Raw genomic sequence first — 16,320 nt, forward strand, 5'->3', positions numbered from 1 at the left:
GAGTTTGAGAGTCTTCCATCTTCTTGGAACTTTTGGAATAGTCTGTGAAGAATAGGGGCTAGCTCATTCTTATATGATTTGTAAAGTTCTCCTGTGAAACTGTTCAGTCCAGGGCTTTTGTGTTGTTTTTTTTTTTTATTATAAAATCAGGAGTTTTTTGATTCGTGCTTCAATTTCATCTGCTGTTATTGGTCTATTCAGGCTTTTTGATTCTTCTTCATTGAGTTTTGGAAGATTATATTTTTCTAGAAATTTGTCCATTTTACCTAGGTTTTCAAAATTCTTGGCATATAGTTCTTCATATTAATTTCTTACAATCCTTTGTATTTCTGTGGTGTCAGTTGTAATCTCTCCTTTTTTATTTCTGATTGTGTTTATTTGGGTACTCTCTTTTCTTCTTCTTGATGAGTCTGCTTAAAGGCTTTTTTATTTTGTTTACCTTTTCAAAGTACCAGCTCCTGAATTTATTCATCCTTAGAATTAGTTTTTCAGTCTCTGTGTCCTTTAATTCTGCTTTGATCTTGGTTATTTTCTTCTTTCTCCTTGCTCTGGGCTGCCTTTGTTTTTGTTCCCCAAGTTCATAAGTGTAGGGTTAGGTTGTTTGTTTGAAATGTTTCTATCTGTTTTAGGTAGGCCTGCATTGCTATGAACTTCCCTCTCAGGACTGCCTTTTTTGAGTCCCATAAGTTTTGGGTTGTTGTGAGTTCATTTTTATTTGTTTCCAGAAACTGTTTGATTGCTTCCTGGATCTCATTCTTGATCCATTCATTGTTTAACAGCATGCTATTCAATCTCCACAAATTTGCGTGTTTTGAGTTTTTTCCTTGAGGTTGGCTTTTAGTTTCAATCCCTTGTGGTCAGAGAAAATGCTTGATATGATATCAATTTTCTTGAAATTGTTCAGGCTTCTTTTTTGTCCTATCATGTGATTTATCTTTGAAAATGTTCTATGTGCATTTGAAAAGAATGTATAATTTGCTTTTTGGGGATGAAAGGCTCTCCCTCTCTCTATATATATATCAGTTAAGCTCATTTCACCTAGGGAATTGATATTTTGTTTGGAAGATCTATCCATTTTTGATGGTGGAGTTTTAAAATCTCTTACTATAATTGTGTTGCAGTCAATATTTTTCTGGAAGTCCTCCAAGATCTTCCTTATGTATTTGGGTGCTCCTATGTTGGATGTGTATATATTTACAATGTTTATGTCTTCTTCCCTTGAATACTATGAAGTGACTTTCTGGGTCTCTTTTTATGGCTTGTTTTTTGAAGTTTATTTTGTCTGATATGAGTATTGCTACCACAGCTTTTATTTTACTGTCCATTTCCATGGAGTATTTGTTTCTAGCCCTTCACTTTTAGTCTGTGTAAGTCTTTTATTGTGAGGTGGGTTTCTTGGAGGCAGCATGTGTATGCATCATGCTTCTTATTCATTCAGCTATTCTATGTCTCTTGAATGGAGCATTTAATCTATTTACATTAAGGTTATTATTGATAGGTACTTATTCATTGCCATTTTTGCTTACCTGTGTTCCTCTCTCTCTCTCACTATTTTTTTTTCTTTTTTAAAGCAGACCCTTTAGTATCTCTTGCCTAGCTGGTTTGGAGGAGGTGTATTCTTTGAGGCAGTTTTTTTTTTCTGGGAAATTCCTTATTTTACCTTTCATTTTAATTGAAAGTGTTTCTGGATACAGTAGTCTTCATTGTAGCCCTTCATTTTTTATTACTTGGAATATTCCTTGCCAATCTTTTCTGGCTTGCAGCATTTCCATTGAGAAGTGAACTGCTAGCTTTATTAGGGCTCCCTTGTTTGTTACTTCCTCTTTCTCCCTTGCTGCCTTTAAGATTCTCTCTTTGTCTTAGAATTTTACCATTTTAATTATGATGTGTCTTGAGGTTTGCCTCTTTGAGTTACTCTTGATGGGACTTTCTATATTTTCTGGATCTGTGTGACTTTTTTCTGTCGTCAAATTAGGGAAGTTTTCCATTAATACTTTTTCAAACAGGTTTTTTACCCCTTGCTCTTCTTCTTTTTCTGGTATCCCTAGCATATGGATATTATTATGTCTCAGGTTGTCTTGCAGTTCCCTTAATACCTCTTTATTCTTTCTGAGTCTCTTTTCATTTTCTTGCTCTTTCTGTGTGTTTTGTCACCTCGTCTTATAGCTCACTGATTTGATCCTCTGCTTCATCTAGCCTGATTTTGATTTCTTCTACTGTGTTCTTCAATTAAGAAATTATATTCTTCATTTCCTCTTGGTCAGTGTTGAAAGTTTCTATTTCCTTCTTTATGTTGATGTACTTTGCAGTGAGTTCATTGTAGCTCCCCTGTAGTTTCTGGCAATTGTCAGTGAGATCATTGAGCTTCCTTATAACCATTGATTTTAACTCAATATCTGGTAGTTGACTTGCCTCTATTTCATTCAGCATTCTTTATGAGGCTTCCTCCTTTCTTTTCATTTGGGATTGTTTCTTTGTTCCCCATTGTTTGTGAGACTCATCTTATTAGCTTCTGTTTCTTAAATTTATCTATTCTGGTCCCTGGGTTTATGGTGGGAGACCTGTGAGTTTCAGCAATGCAGTCTTCATTGATCTCCTGAACTTGCTGTTCTTGGTCTGTCATTTATGTTGGGTCTCTGGATGTCTTTGGGTTTTTATTGTTGTTGGGTCTTTCTTTGGTGGGTCCTTCCTTCCAAGTGTTTAACTGAGGGTCACTCCTCCCACCATGTCTTGTATTCTGCTGCACAGGTGCTGACAGATTGTGTTGAACCTGGGTCTTCTGCCTGTCCAAGGTTTTAAGGCTTCTGTCTTGCTATTGTTCAATTGTCTGTTTTGGGTCATTCCTCCACTACTTGGTTGTATTTGCAGATTGGTCCTGTATGAAATTTAGTGTGGCTTCTACTCACTCCCTCACCTTCTGTATTTATGTGTAAGTTGTTCCTCTGTTGGTGAGTTCTTTCTTCCAGCAGGTATACTGGTGTTCATAGCTCCCACCTACTCTTTTATGTATTCAGTTGGAGGCCAAAGGTATAATGGATTAAGATAGCAGGAGTATATTCTATGGGGCTTGAAGTACCAACCTGTTGAGAAGAGATAGGAGATCCTTTGTATAAGTATAATGTTAACCGTGATATTTTGCCCAACTAGTCACTTTTTAGACAGGGTGAAAAAAAGATAAGAAGACTCTTGTTAGTGGAGGAAGAATTGTGAGTTGGATGCAGAAAACAGTGTGCTTGTGGGAGGTCAGATTATGAGATATAGTGAGAATAAAGGATATAAAATAGGAGTAATGTGTGTGAAAATAGTTAACCACAACAATAATAAAGTTCTGGGAACAGTGAAATGAGCTAAGATCCAGGCGTGGTGATGTATATTATTTACAATTGTATGAAACAACAGTTATGTACAATAGTAATGAAACAACAATCATATGACAGAATCTATGTAATCTGAATAACAAGAGTAGGAAGTATAGGACCTAGAGTAGTGTGCTATTGGAGCACAAGTGAAGTGAAAGAGGGAAATATAAAAATACACTCTGAAAGAGAGAACAAAGAAAACCATTCAAACAATGCAATTAAACAAACAAAAATGAAGAAAACTAAACAGAGAAAAAAGAAATAAAAAATAGTAATAAAATGAAGTAAAACTAATGAAAAAATAGTAAGATAAATTAACATTAATTTGCAAGTTCTCTGGAGTATCAAAATGAAATTTGTCTCTTTTTCTTTTGCTGTGTTGACCCCTCTTTGGGTCTGACTCTTGTCCTTTCAGAGCTCCAGGTTTTATTGTCTCACTTGTGGGGGAAAAAAAGAGAAAGAGAGAGAGAGAGAAAAAAAAGAAAAAAATAGCCTCCTGCTAGCTTTAAACCAGCCAAGCAAGTTCTGCTGGTCTTCTTGACTGGAGCAGGCTGAAGCGGGTTGGATTTCACTTTTCTCCCTTCCTGTTGTTTTGGGGTAGGGTACAGGGAGGAGAGTGTGACCAGAACTCTTCACAGTTGCCCAGCCTCCAACCCAGTTCCTCAGTTCACTGCCGGGACCCCAGTGCCCTACTGAGGCAGGGCTATGCCTTTAGTCTAGCAGTTGTGCTGTTCTTGAGGTGCATCAATTAGGGAAAACTCACACACCCACTTCTCGCTCTTTGCTATCCTAGGTGCTAGGGACTCTCAAAGTCTCTTCAGGATAGTTTGGCTCCCCTGCTGAGTTAACTGTTTCTGAGTACTGCTGACTCCCTGAGCCCTGCTGCTTTTCTCCGGGGGCGGGCGGGGGGTGGGGGGCAGTCACCTCTGCCTTCCTCTTAGGATCCAGTCTGGCCCTGCAGGGCGAAAGTGCAGCCATGGTTGAAGTAGCTAACATAGGTGCGTGCCTCCAGGGTTTGGGTGTGTGTGTGTGCACATCCTCCTTCTGGGCCGGGGTTGGAGGTCAGGTGCCCTATGTGTGGGTATGTGACCTCTGCTGCTGCTGGAACTGCTTGGTCAGGCGCGCACTGCCCCTGAGGTTGCTGGCATACAGTGCTGGGGCCATGGGCAGGGGCGGATGCCCTCTGCCACTGTAGCTTGGGGGTGGGTAGGGGTGCAGCTGTGGTACTGGCTGCAGGGGTGGCCCACTGTCAAGGCTGCGGAGGCTGCAGTGGTGCAGCTGGGGGAGTCAGGGCAGCTGCTGAATGAGAATTCCCCAAATATCCACTGAGATTGAGTCCCTCTTTTTGAAAAAAAAAATGCCCTTTTTTCAAGCCTGTCCCTCCAAACAAGCATCTGGCCTCTCACACAGGCCAATTTGCCACCCAGACCAGACACTATCACAGTCAGGATCCATCCAGCCCAGTTCCTCTCCTTTCTCTAGGCATAACCCAGCTTCCCAATTTCTCTGGTATTGACCCAGCCGATGTCCACAGTCTCAGTGGGTTCACAACACCCCTGCTTCATCCTTATTTCCCCTTTGCCAGTTCATCCTTATTTCCCCAGCGACTTCAGGCATCCATGTCCATCCTCCCACTACTCAAACCTCCCTGTTTGGCAGGAAAGGGAGCAATTGACCTGGCTCTCTGCCAAGAATCCCGTGGCTACTCCAGCAGGTGCCTGGCCTGGGGCTGCAGCTGCCCTGGTCCCTGCTGGTCCCAGGAACCTTATTGTACCAAAGCAATCTCCTTACCTTCTGATTTTTCAATGTTTTCTACAAGTTTGACTTCTAACTTTAACGTTTGCTGGGATACCATTGGCTGTTCACTCTGTTCCTCAGAAGATTGGCTAGTTGTTCCACCCATGTGCAGGAAAAAGTGGACTCCGCTCCCACATATTTTGCTGCCATCTTCCCTCTCCTGATGGAGAAAAATGAGGTTGACCTGAAGTCCGGACAGATGGGTAGATAAATGCTTCTAAAAATTGTACAATTGCACCCCTAAATTGTGAATGTTTTTATAAAGTATAAGTCATAGGTCAAATGTATGCATTTGTTATTATTTTGCAAAACAATTATGTCTAGTACACTATATAAAACCAAACTAAGCCCTGGCTGGTGTAGCTCAGTGGATTGAGCGCGGGCCTGCGAACCACACGATCGCGGTTCGATTCCCAGTCAGGGCACATGCCTGGGTTGCAGGCCAGTTCCTGGCCCCTGGCAGGGGACACACAAGAGGCAACCATACATTGATATTTCTCTCTCTCTNAAACCAAACTAAGATTAATGTACAATCATAATTCAGTGTGACTGTGACTTCCTGCTATATATTGCTTTGAAAATTTTAGAAAGCAACCATCTATTATTTTATTAGATTGAATGAATCATATATATATTTCTGTTCCTCACCAGAGGATATTATGTTCATTGATTTTTAGAGAGAGAGGGGGAGAGAGAGAGAGAGGGAGAGAGAGAGAGAGAGAGAGATATTGATGTGACAGGGAAATATTGATCAATTACCTCCCATTTTTGCCCTGACCAAGGACTGAACCTGCAACCTAGGCATGTGCTCTGACTAGGAATTGAACTCACAATCATTCGGTCTGTGGGATAATGCTCCAACCAACTGAACCACCTGTACAGGGCAAATTAATCATATTTTTAAATGCTATAATCAATTCAAGTTTAACAAAAATCATATTGTTAAAATGTAGGTATATACTTACACTTAAGATGTACTTTCTCTTCTTTATGAATCAGAATGGTCATCAAATGACCACTCACTTTCATGAAGATAATTTTCTTGTGACAAGGTGAATAACAACAACTAAAAGTTTTCATAATAATCCTATATTTATTGTTTCCCATTTCAGCACTTTTAATAGCAAGAATATGTCAATGATATGAGAGAATAATGAGTGGCATTTAGGGTGATGCAAAGAAGCTTTATTAGCTTCTTTCTGTTTTCATTTCTGCATTAATCCATTATGTAACTTTATACCGATCATTTTTATTTTTCTTTCTAAATCTTTTTCCTTGTCTTCCAATTAAGTTAGTTGAACAAGTGTTTAAATCTGTGTCTGATTGAAAAGCTGTCTGACTCTGTAAGATTGCTTAGCTATCTGAAAGGACTCCCATCCCCATGACCACCAAGTAACTTAATATATGAGTAACTTAATATACTCACAGTGAGCTTGAAATATAGTTTTGATTGAGGTTTACCAGAGACTCAGGTTGATTCACCATTACCTCCTGCCATGGGTTATGAATACATACAAAAGTCTTGAAAGGTTAATTCAAAATAAGAAATTCATTTGAAACAATGCTGAAAGTGTAGCACTGGAGGGGGCAAGGCTGGGAATATAAGACAGAAAACTGTACTTGAACAAGAATTAAATAAACCAAATAAAATAAAATAAAGTTACAGATGACGTTCCTACCCATTTCTTGACAGGCACTCAATGTAATTTGATTTCATAAAACCCACAAAAAGTTGGAAAACTTTATTTCTATTGGTGATGTTTTATACCCATTGCTCAGTGTTTCACACAGGTCAGCAGGATTTTGACATGTTGGGGCACAATTCTATAAGTGTGCCCTATGGTCAAAGTAAAGATAATAATCTGTATTCATTGAATTCTAGACATCAAATCCTGTTCTGGGTTCTCAGGTAGTGACTCACTTAGTGCTCCTAAAAGCCTTGTGAATTTATAATGTCCCCCATTTTACTGAGGAAGAAACACAGAAATAGAGGGTCTAATTAACCTGAACCACATCTCCCAGCTTGTAAGTAATAGAGCCAGGATGTGACTCACTTTGAACCCATATAATCTGGTTCTGAAGTCCATAATTCTAACTATTATATTTCGCTATCCTTTTATATGTGATCTAAATACTCTGGATACTAACATATTTTCTAAAATTATATGTTAGCATAAATCCCACTCAGATATATCTATAAAAATACCAGAAAGAGATTTTTAACTGGAGTCTAATATAATGGCAACATTTTTATTTGAAATGAATGGAACTCACACTATAGAATAAAAATAGTGTCCTATTTATGTTGAGCATACTTATATAGATGTTAAATTTCTAATTGCAGCCATTGCTTTCTTGAGGTTCATGCCAAATCTTTTTTCTGTAAATTAGTCTTGAAATTCTTAGCTAAGTGCAGCCAAGTGAAATATGCCAGTCCTTGTTCTTTTAGGACTCATCACAATTTTGGTGGTATTCCTGTACTGTTTGACGAATATCTCTGCACCATGATAATTACTATTAAAATGGTCACTTGCTTATGTTTGTGCTTTTGCTACAATTATGTAGAACACTGTACCTAGCACAGTGCCTGGCACCAGTAGATATATTTGTTTCTTAAACTTTAGAATCCCTATGTTCACTTTCCCCCAATTGACTTGAGGTGCAGTCTCCATATACAATGTGTCTGGACTCTGCTTATTCCTTTCTCAAAACTGAAGGCTTTTTCTTTATTCTTGTATGCATTTTGCAAATGTCAGTCATAGATATTTACTTAATAGTCTCTCTGTCTTTATGTAGGCTTTTCCCTACACTGCGGCATGGCACTAAAAGTGGTTTTAGACTTCTTCCTAAGAAGACACAGCTTTATCCTATAACTATATATGGAACACCTGCAACACACTAATCACTTTTAAGTATGACTTGTTGAAGATTTCATTTGTCAGGAAAAATTGATGACCCCATGTTTCCTATCTAGTATTAGTCAATGTTATTTGTTCCCATAATGCATAACCACTTTATCCCTTATATGTATTATTGTAATATAATGCTAGAGACCTGCTGGTGGACACTAAATAGATTTAATTAATCTATTCATTTCATGTTAAAATAGGTTTTCTGAAAAAGTACACATTTTTAGCAGAAGTACATTCTAACAATGTTTCCAACCAATACTGAGTATTTAGTAAACTATGAAGCATCTAATATAATATAAAATAAAGGATTATTTTTAGAAAATGTGTTTTCTTCGTAATGGTATATTGCCTTTGTAGAGGAGTTGATGTTTAGGCATCTTTGGAACTGAGAGTCTCTTTCCTGATAGAGGCTTTATTTTATCAAGCTGGGAATTGTGTCTTGATATGTCTTACAGATAGCATTCAACATCAATAAAATCATTATATGATCTGTGAAAAAGCACATATAAGCATTCAAATACATACCATGATAAATTAAACCTCCTGAGGAAGGAATATGAATTTTATTGAGGACTGAAGAATGAAAAAATACCAAGCATTTCAATTCTTGTTGCTTTTCTAAGAGTCAGGCTATCTTGCTTTACAAAAATAAAATCTTGACTTGCAGAGTCTTTGAAGATTTTAGTGCTGAAGATTTTAGGAAGCAGACTGAAAAAGTCACTATAAAATATCTGTTGCTTGGCTCTCAAAATAAACAGTGCAAATAAGGTTTACATGTAAAAAATGCCTTCTTTTTTTAAATTTTATTTATTTATCTTTAGAGGGGAAAGGAAGGAGAGAAGGAGAGAAATATCAATATATGGCTGCCTCCCGTGAGTCCCGTGCCAGGAACCTGCCCGCAACCCAGGTATGCGCCCTGACTGGGAATCGAACCGCGATCTGGTTTTCAGGCCTGTACTTAATCCACTGAGCCACACAAGCCGGGCAAAGAATGCCTTCTTGAGAGGCCAGGAAGATTGCGGTGGAATAGGATGGAGCGGATTCCAGCTCCTGTATACATGGGAGAAAATCCTGGCAGATCTACTGAGGAACAGAGCAATCAACCAATGGTTCCCCAGCATCTATGAAATTAAGAGACCAGAGATTGTGATGGATGCTGAAGGACCAGACAGTGGCGGGTCAGTGGGGTCTCGGGACCTAAGTAAAGACAAGAGCTGCAGCGGGGGCCAGCACCCGAAGCCAGGCAGCCCTGGTGCCGCCGCTGAGGTCGGGGTCCAGAGGCATCTGTCTGGTCTGGGATCAGTGCTGGAGGCATCTGCCATGGGAGCCTGGGCACCCAGTGGCCTCAGTAGGTGACCAGCGCCAGTCATCAGCTCCCTCCCTGCCCGTCTAAGCAAGGCTGGGCAACACCGGGCAGAGACCTGTTTGAGTTTACAGAGAGGGTAACAAGGACAAAGGGCCATGTTTAACTGCGGAGTCTGTGGTCGCCAGCCCAGGAGAATTGAGAGGCACATTGTCATCGCCAGTCTGGCTGGGGATTGGGCTGGGCTGAGAGGCAGGCTTTCTAGAGAAGTTTTTTTTTTTTTTTTTGAAAGTGGACTGAGGTGTTCTCCTGTGACAGCAGTTTGGCTTGCTTCCTACCCAGCCTGGCAGCAATCCAGAGTAGGGGTGAAGCATTTGAGTTCAGCCACAGGACTAGGAAGGACCATGCCAGATCCTGCAGAACCCAGGCAGCTGGGCAGGTACACGGGCACCTGCACTCCAGTCTGGTAGACTGGCTGGTGCAAGTGCACACGTGCCTGCAATCCAGTCCACAGAGAAGTCCTGCTGCAATCAGAAAAACCCTTTTGGACAGTTTGAAACCAATAAGGGAAGGAGTGTTTTTTTTTGTTGTTGTCGTTTGTTTGTTTTCTTTAGTAACTTTTTTAGTTACTTATATTTTTTAATTTTATAATTGCTTTATCTTTCAACACTTTGTTACTCTCTTTTCTTTTTTCCTGTTTTAGTCCTTCCTTTCTTCCCAAACTTATCACTTTTTCCTCCCTTTTCCTGCGTTTTTCATTTGTTTGTTGGTTGCTTTGTTTTCTTTTACCCACAAGAGACACAAACAACTGCGTACTGCGAAAAGACCAGAGTGGGACCCAAACAGAGGGCATCTCAACAGTAGAGACAGATAGACAAATTTCACTTTGCTATAGCAGAGAAGACACAAGTTGCTGCATATTTGTATTATTTTTTTCATTATTCTCAATTCTTTTATATTTTCATAGTATCTTTGTATTCCTCCTCTGTCTGTATAGGCTTCTTAGTCTTGGCTGGTTATATTGTATTGTTTGACAGGTTTTCCCTGTTCTTTCCTCCACAGTGTATTCCTAATTTTCTATGCTTCGCACCACTTCTTTACCTTTAGCACACTACCCAAAGCTCTGTACCCCGTATTCAGAAAGATCACATAGAGTCTGCCATATGATACTTGCTCAAATATTATTGTAAATAATAGCTGTTCTATACAACTGTAAATACTTCACAACACATCTCCCAGATCTTAGCCCACTTTACAGGTTCCTAAATTCTATTACTGTAGTGATTAATTCTATTTCCTCACACACTACACCTATTTACTATTTTTATTCTCACCTTACTTTGAAACCTGACCACCCGCAACCTCACTGCTTTCTAGATCCAACTCACAAGCCTTGTCTCCCCAACAAGAGACTTATCTTTTGTCCATCCTTTCTTAAAAGTGGCAAGTTGGGTTGAAGATTACAGTTAACGCTGTATATAGCCTAAAGATCTTCTATCTCTTCTCTACTGGCTGTGACTGTAAGTAACATAAAATATTCTTCTGCTGTCATAAACCATTTTGCCTCCCCCTCCAACTGATCACACACACACGCACACACACACACACACAGGAGTAAGTGGAAGCGAAGAACATCAAGACACCTGAAAGAGACTGCATCACTGAATTTCACAGGTATTCTACCACAGAAGCTCACACAATAAACCCAGGGAGTCAGAGAGATAAATTTAAGAAGCTGAGGCTAACAAGAAGAGTCTCACAAACAATGGGAAGACAAAGAAACAATCCCCAAATGGAAGAAAAGGAGGAAACCTCAGAAAGAATGTTAGATGAAATAGAAGCAAGTCAATTATCAGATATTGAATTTCAAAGCACTGGTTATCAGGAAATTCAAAAAGCATACAATGAGCTACCAGAAACTATAGGAGAGCTATAATGAACTCACCACAAAATACATCAACATGAAAAAGGAAATAGAAACTATCAGCAAAGGCCAAGAGGAAATGAAAAATACAATTTCTAAACTGAAGAACACAGGGGAAGTAATCAAAAGCAGGATCAGTGAAGCAAAACATCAGATCAGCGAGTTGGAGGACAAAGTAGAAAAAAACTCCCAGAAAGAGCAAGAAAAGGAAAAGAGGCTCAGAGAGAATGAAGAGAGATTAAGAGAAATGCAAGACAATGTGAAACATAATAATATCCTAATAATAGGAATACCAGCAGGAGAAGAGGAAGAACAATGGATAAAAAACCTATTTGAAAGAATAATGATGGAAAATTTTCCTAATTTGATGGGAGAAAAAGTCACACAAATCCAGGAATCACAGAGAGTCCCATTCAAGAGGAATCCAAAGAGGCCCACTTCAAGACACATCATCATTAAAATGGTAAAATTCCAAGACAAAGAGAGAATCTTAAAGGCAGTAAGGGAGAAAAAGGAAGTAACATACAAGGGATCCCCAACAAGGTTAGCTACTGACTTCTTAATGGAAATGTTCCAAGCAAGAAGAGAATGGCAAGGAATATTCCAAGTAATGAGAACCAGAGGCCTACAACCAAGGCTACTTTACCCAGCAAGGTTCTCAATCAAGATAGAAGGCCAAATAAAGAGCTTCCAAGATAAAAGAAGTCTAAAAGAATATGCCTCCACCAAACCAGCTCTACAGGAAATACTAAAAGGACTGCTTTAAGGAAAGGAAAAAAAAAGAGAGAAACAGAGAGGAACGCAGGTACAAAAATGGCAATGAATAAGTACCTATCAATAATAACCTTAAATGTAAATGGATTAAATGCTCCAATCAAAAGGCATAGAATAGCTGAAGGGATAAGAAAGCATGACACACACATATACTGCCTATAGGAAACCCATCTCAGGACAAAAGACCATCACAGACTAAAAGTGAGAGGATGGAAACAAATTTTCCAAGCAAACAGACAAGAAAAAAAAAGCCAGGGTAGCAATTCTACTATCAGACAAAATAAACTCGAAAAAAGGGGCCATAAAGAAAGACCCAGAAGGTCACTTCATAATACTCAAGGGAAGAGTCCACCAGGAACACATTAACATCGTAAATACATATGCACCCAACATAGGAGCACCCAAATATATAAAAAAAATTTAGAGGAATTCCAGAAAGATATTGACAGCAACACAATTATAGTAGGGGATTTTAACACCCCACTGTCAAAAATAGACTTTTCTTACAAACAAAACATCAACAAAAATATTGTGGCATTAAAAAACACCCTAGAAGAAATGGACTTAACTGATACCCATAAAGAGCCCTTCATCCCAAAGAAGCTAAATACACATTGTTTTCAAATGCACATGGAACAATTTCAAAGATAGACCACATGATAGGACACAAAATGAATTGCAACAACTTGAAGAAAATTGAAATCATACCAAACATTTTCTATGACCACAAGGGACTGAAATTAGAAACCCACCCCAAAGGAAAAAACCCAAAACACCCAAAATCATGGAGACTGAATGGTAGGCTATTAAACAACAAATGGGTCAAGATTGAAATTAGGGAGGGAATCAAAAAGTTTCTGGAAACAAATGAAAATGAACTCACAACAACCCCAAACCTATGGGACACGGCAAAGGCAGTCCTGACAGGGAAGTTCATAGCAATACAGGCTTACCTAAAGAATATAAAAACATTTCAAATAAACTAACCCTACGCCTGCAAGTACTCGAGGGACAACAACAAAGACAGCTTAGAGCACGTAGAAGGAAGGAAATAACCAAGATCAGGGCAGAATTAAATGACATAGAAACTAAAAGCAAAATTCTAAGAATCAATGAATCCAGGAGTTGGTTTTTTGAGAAGATAAACAAAATAGACAAGCCTTTAAATAGGTTAATCAAGACAAGAAGACAGAGGACACTTATAAACACAATCAGAAATGAAAGAGCAGAGATTACAACCAATACCACAGGAGTAGAAGGGAGTGTAAGACACTACTATGAAGAATTATATGCCAAGAAATTTGAAAACCTAGGTGAAATGGACAAATTTCTAGAAAAATAAAATCTTCCAAAACTCAATGAAGAAGAAGTAGAAAGCCTGAACAGACCAATAACAGCAAATGAAATTGAGGCAGTAATCAAAAAACTTCCATCACACAAAAGCCCTGGACCAGACGGTTTCACAGGAGAATTCTACAAAGCATTTAAGGAAGAGCTAACCCCTATTCTGCACAGACTATTCCAAAAAATCCAAAATGATGGAAGACCCCCAAACTCTTTTTATGAAGCCAGCATCATCCCAATTCCAAAACCAGATAGAGACACAACAAAGAAAGAAAACTTCAAGTCAATATTGCTGATGAACATAGACACTAAAGTCCTCAACAAAATATTGGCAAATCAAATACAACAATACATCAAAAAGATCATACACCACGACCAAGTGGGATTCATCCCAGCGATGCAAGGGTGGTTCAATATTTGCAAATCAGTAAAGGTAATTCATTACATTAAAAAAAAGCAAAGACAAAAAACAGATGATCATATAAATAGAAGCAGAAAAACCTTTTGATACGATACAACAACGATTTATGATAAAAATACTCAGCAAAGTGGGAATAGAGGGGGCATTCCTCAATATAATAAAGGCCATATATGAAAGACCTACAGCCAACATCATACTCAATGGGCAAAAACTAAAAGCTTTTCCACTAAGATCAGGAACAAGACAAGGTTGTCCACTTTCACCACTTCTATTCAATATAGTATTGGAAGTTTTAGCCACAGTGATCAGACAAGAAAAGGAAATAGAAGGCATTCAAATTGGAAAGGAGGAAACAAAACTGGCATTGTTTGCAGATGACCTGGTAGTGTACATGGAAAATCCTATAGACTCTACCAAAAAATTGCTGGAACTAATAAATGAATTTGGCAAAACAGCAGGTTACAAAGTCAATATCCAGAAATCAAGGGCATTTTTGTATACTAACAGTGAATCATCAGCAGCAGAGATCAAGAAAAAAATTCCATTCAATATAGCAAAAACAAAAATAAAATATCTGGGAATAAACCTAACCAAGGAAGTACAAAACTGTATGCAGAAAACTACACAAAACTGAAGAAAGAAATCAAGAAAGACACAAACAAACGGAAACATGCACTGTGCTCATAGATTGGAAAAATTAACATCATCAAAATATTCATACTACCCAAAGCAATGTACAGATTCAATGCAATACCTATTAAAGTACCAATGACTTATTTCACAGACATAAAACAAACACTTGAAAAATTTATATTGAACCATAAAAGATAGCAGCTGAAATTTTGAGAAAGAAGAACAAAGTAGGAGGGATCACAATACCTGATATCAAAGTGTATTACAAGGCCACTGTAATCAAACAGCCTGGTACTTGCATAAAAGCAGGCACATAGACCAATGGGACAGAACAGAGAGCCCAGAAATAAACCCATCTCTCTACAGTAAATTAATATTTGACAAAGTGGATAATAATATAAAAGTGAGTAAAGATAGCCTCTTCAACAAATGGTGTTGGGAGATCTGGACAGCTCTGTGCAAAAAAAAAAAAAAAAAAAAAAAAATGAAACTTGAGCACCAACTAACACCATACATCAAAATAAATTCAAGGTGGATAAAAGCCTTAAATATAAACTGTGACATCATTAAAGTTCTAGAGGAGAACATCAGCAGGATAATCTCAGATATTTTATGTAGCAACATTTTTATTGATATGTCCCCTAGAGCAAGGAATATAAATGAAAGAAGAAACAAATGCAATCACATCAAAATAAAAAGCTTCTGTGTGGCTAAAGAAAACACTATTAAAATAAAAGGACAATCAACTGTATGCGAAAATATATTTGCCAATGATACCTCAGACAAAAGTTTAATCTCCAAAATACACAAAGAACTCACATGACTTCACTCTTAGAAGACAACTAACCCAATTTTAAAAATGGGCAAAAGACTTGAACAGACACTTCTCCAAGGAGGACATACAGAGGATCCAGAGACACATGAAGAGATGCTCAATATCCCTTGCTATCAGAGAGATGAAAATTAAAACCACAATGAGATACCACTTTACACTGGTGAGAATGGCTATCATAAACAAAGCAACAAACAAGAAATGTTGGAAAGGTTGTGGGGACAAGAGGAGCCTAGTTCACTGTTGGTGGGATTGCAGACTGCTACAACCATTATGGAAAATAGTATGGAATTTTCTCAGAAATCTAAAAATGGATCTGCCTTTTGACCCAGCAATTCCACTGCTAGGATTATATCATAAGAACCCTGAAACACCAATGCCAAAGAACATTTGCACCCCAATGTTTATAGCAGCACAATTTACAATAGCCAAGAGTTGGAAACAACCTAGGTTCCCGTCAGGAAATGAATGGATCCAAAAACTCCTGTACATATCCACAATGGAATTCTATGCAGCAGAGAGAAAGAAGGAGCTTCTACCTTTTGCAACAGCATGGATGGAACTGGAAAGCATAATGCTGAGTGAAATAAGCCAGGTGTTGAAGGACAAATACCATATGATCTCACCTTTAACAGGAAGCTAAACAACAAAACAAACAAGCAAGCAAAATATAACCAAAGACTCTGAAATAGAGAACAGGGGGACAGGGAGCAGAGGGGAGAGGGGAGGGAATTTCAGGGGAAATAGGGGAAGGATTTAGAGGAGTATATATATATATATATATGATCTGCCTTTTGACCCAGCAATTCCACTGCTAGGATTATATCATAAGAACCCTGAAACACCAATGCCAAAGAACATTTGCACCCCAATGTTTATAGCAGCACAATTTACAATAGCCAAGAGTTGGAAACAACCTAGGTTCCCGTCAGGAAATGAATGGATCCAAAAACTCCTGTACATATCCACAATGGAATTCTATGCAGCAGAGAGAAAGAAGGAGCTTCTACCTTTTGCAACA

General features: G+C 38.5%; 1 pseudogene; it reads left to right on the forward strand.

The window, feature by feature from the left end:
* Window positions 1–9,217: 9,217 nt before the first annotated feature.
* Window positions 9,218–16,320, forward strand: part of LOC118997164 (ribosomal L1 domain-containing protein 1-like) — a 77,966-nt pseudogene continuing 70,863 nt past the window's right edge.

This window comes from Sturnira hondurensis, unplaced genomic scaffold, assembly GCF_014824575.4.
Source record: "Sturnira hondurensis isolate 20B ecotype Veracruz unplaced genomic scaffold, ASM1482457v3 Scaffold0012533, whole genome shotgun sequence".
NCBI lineage: Eukaryota > Metazoa > Chordata > Mammalia > Chiroptera > Phyllostomidae > Sturnira > Sturnira hondurensis.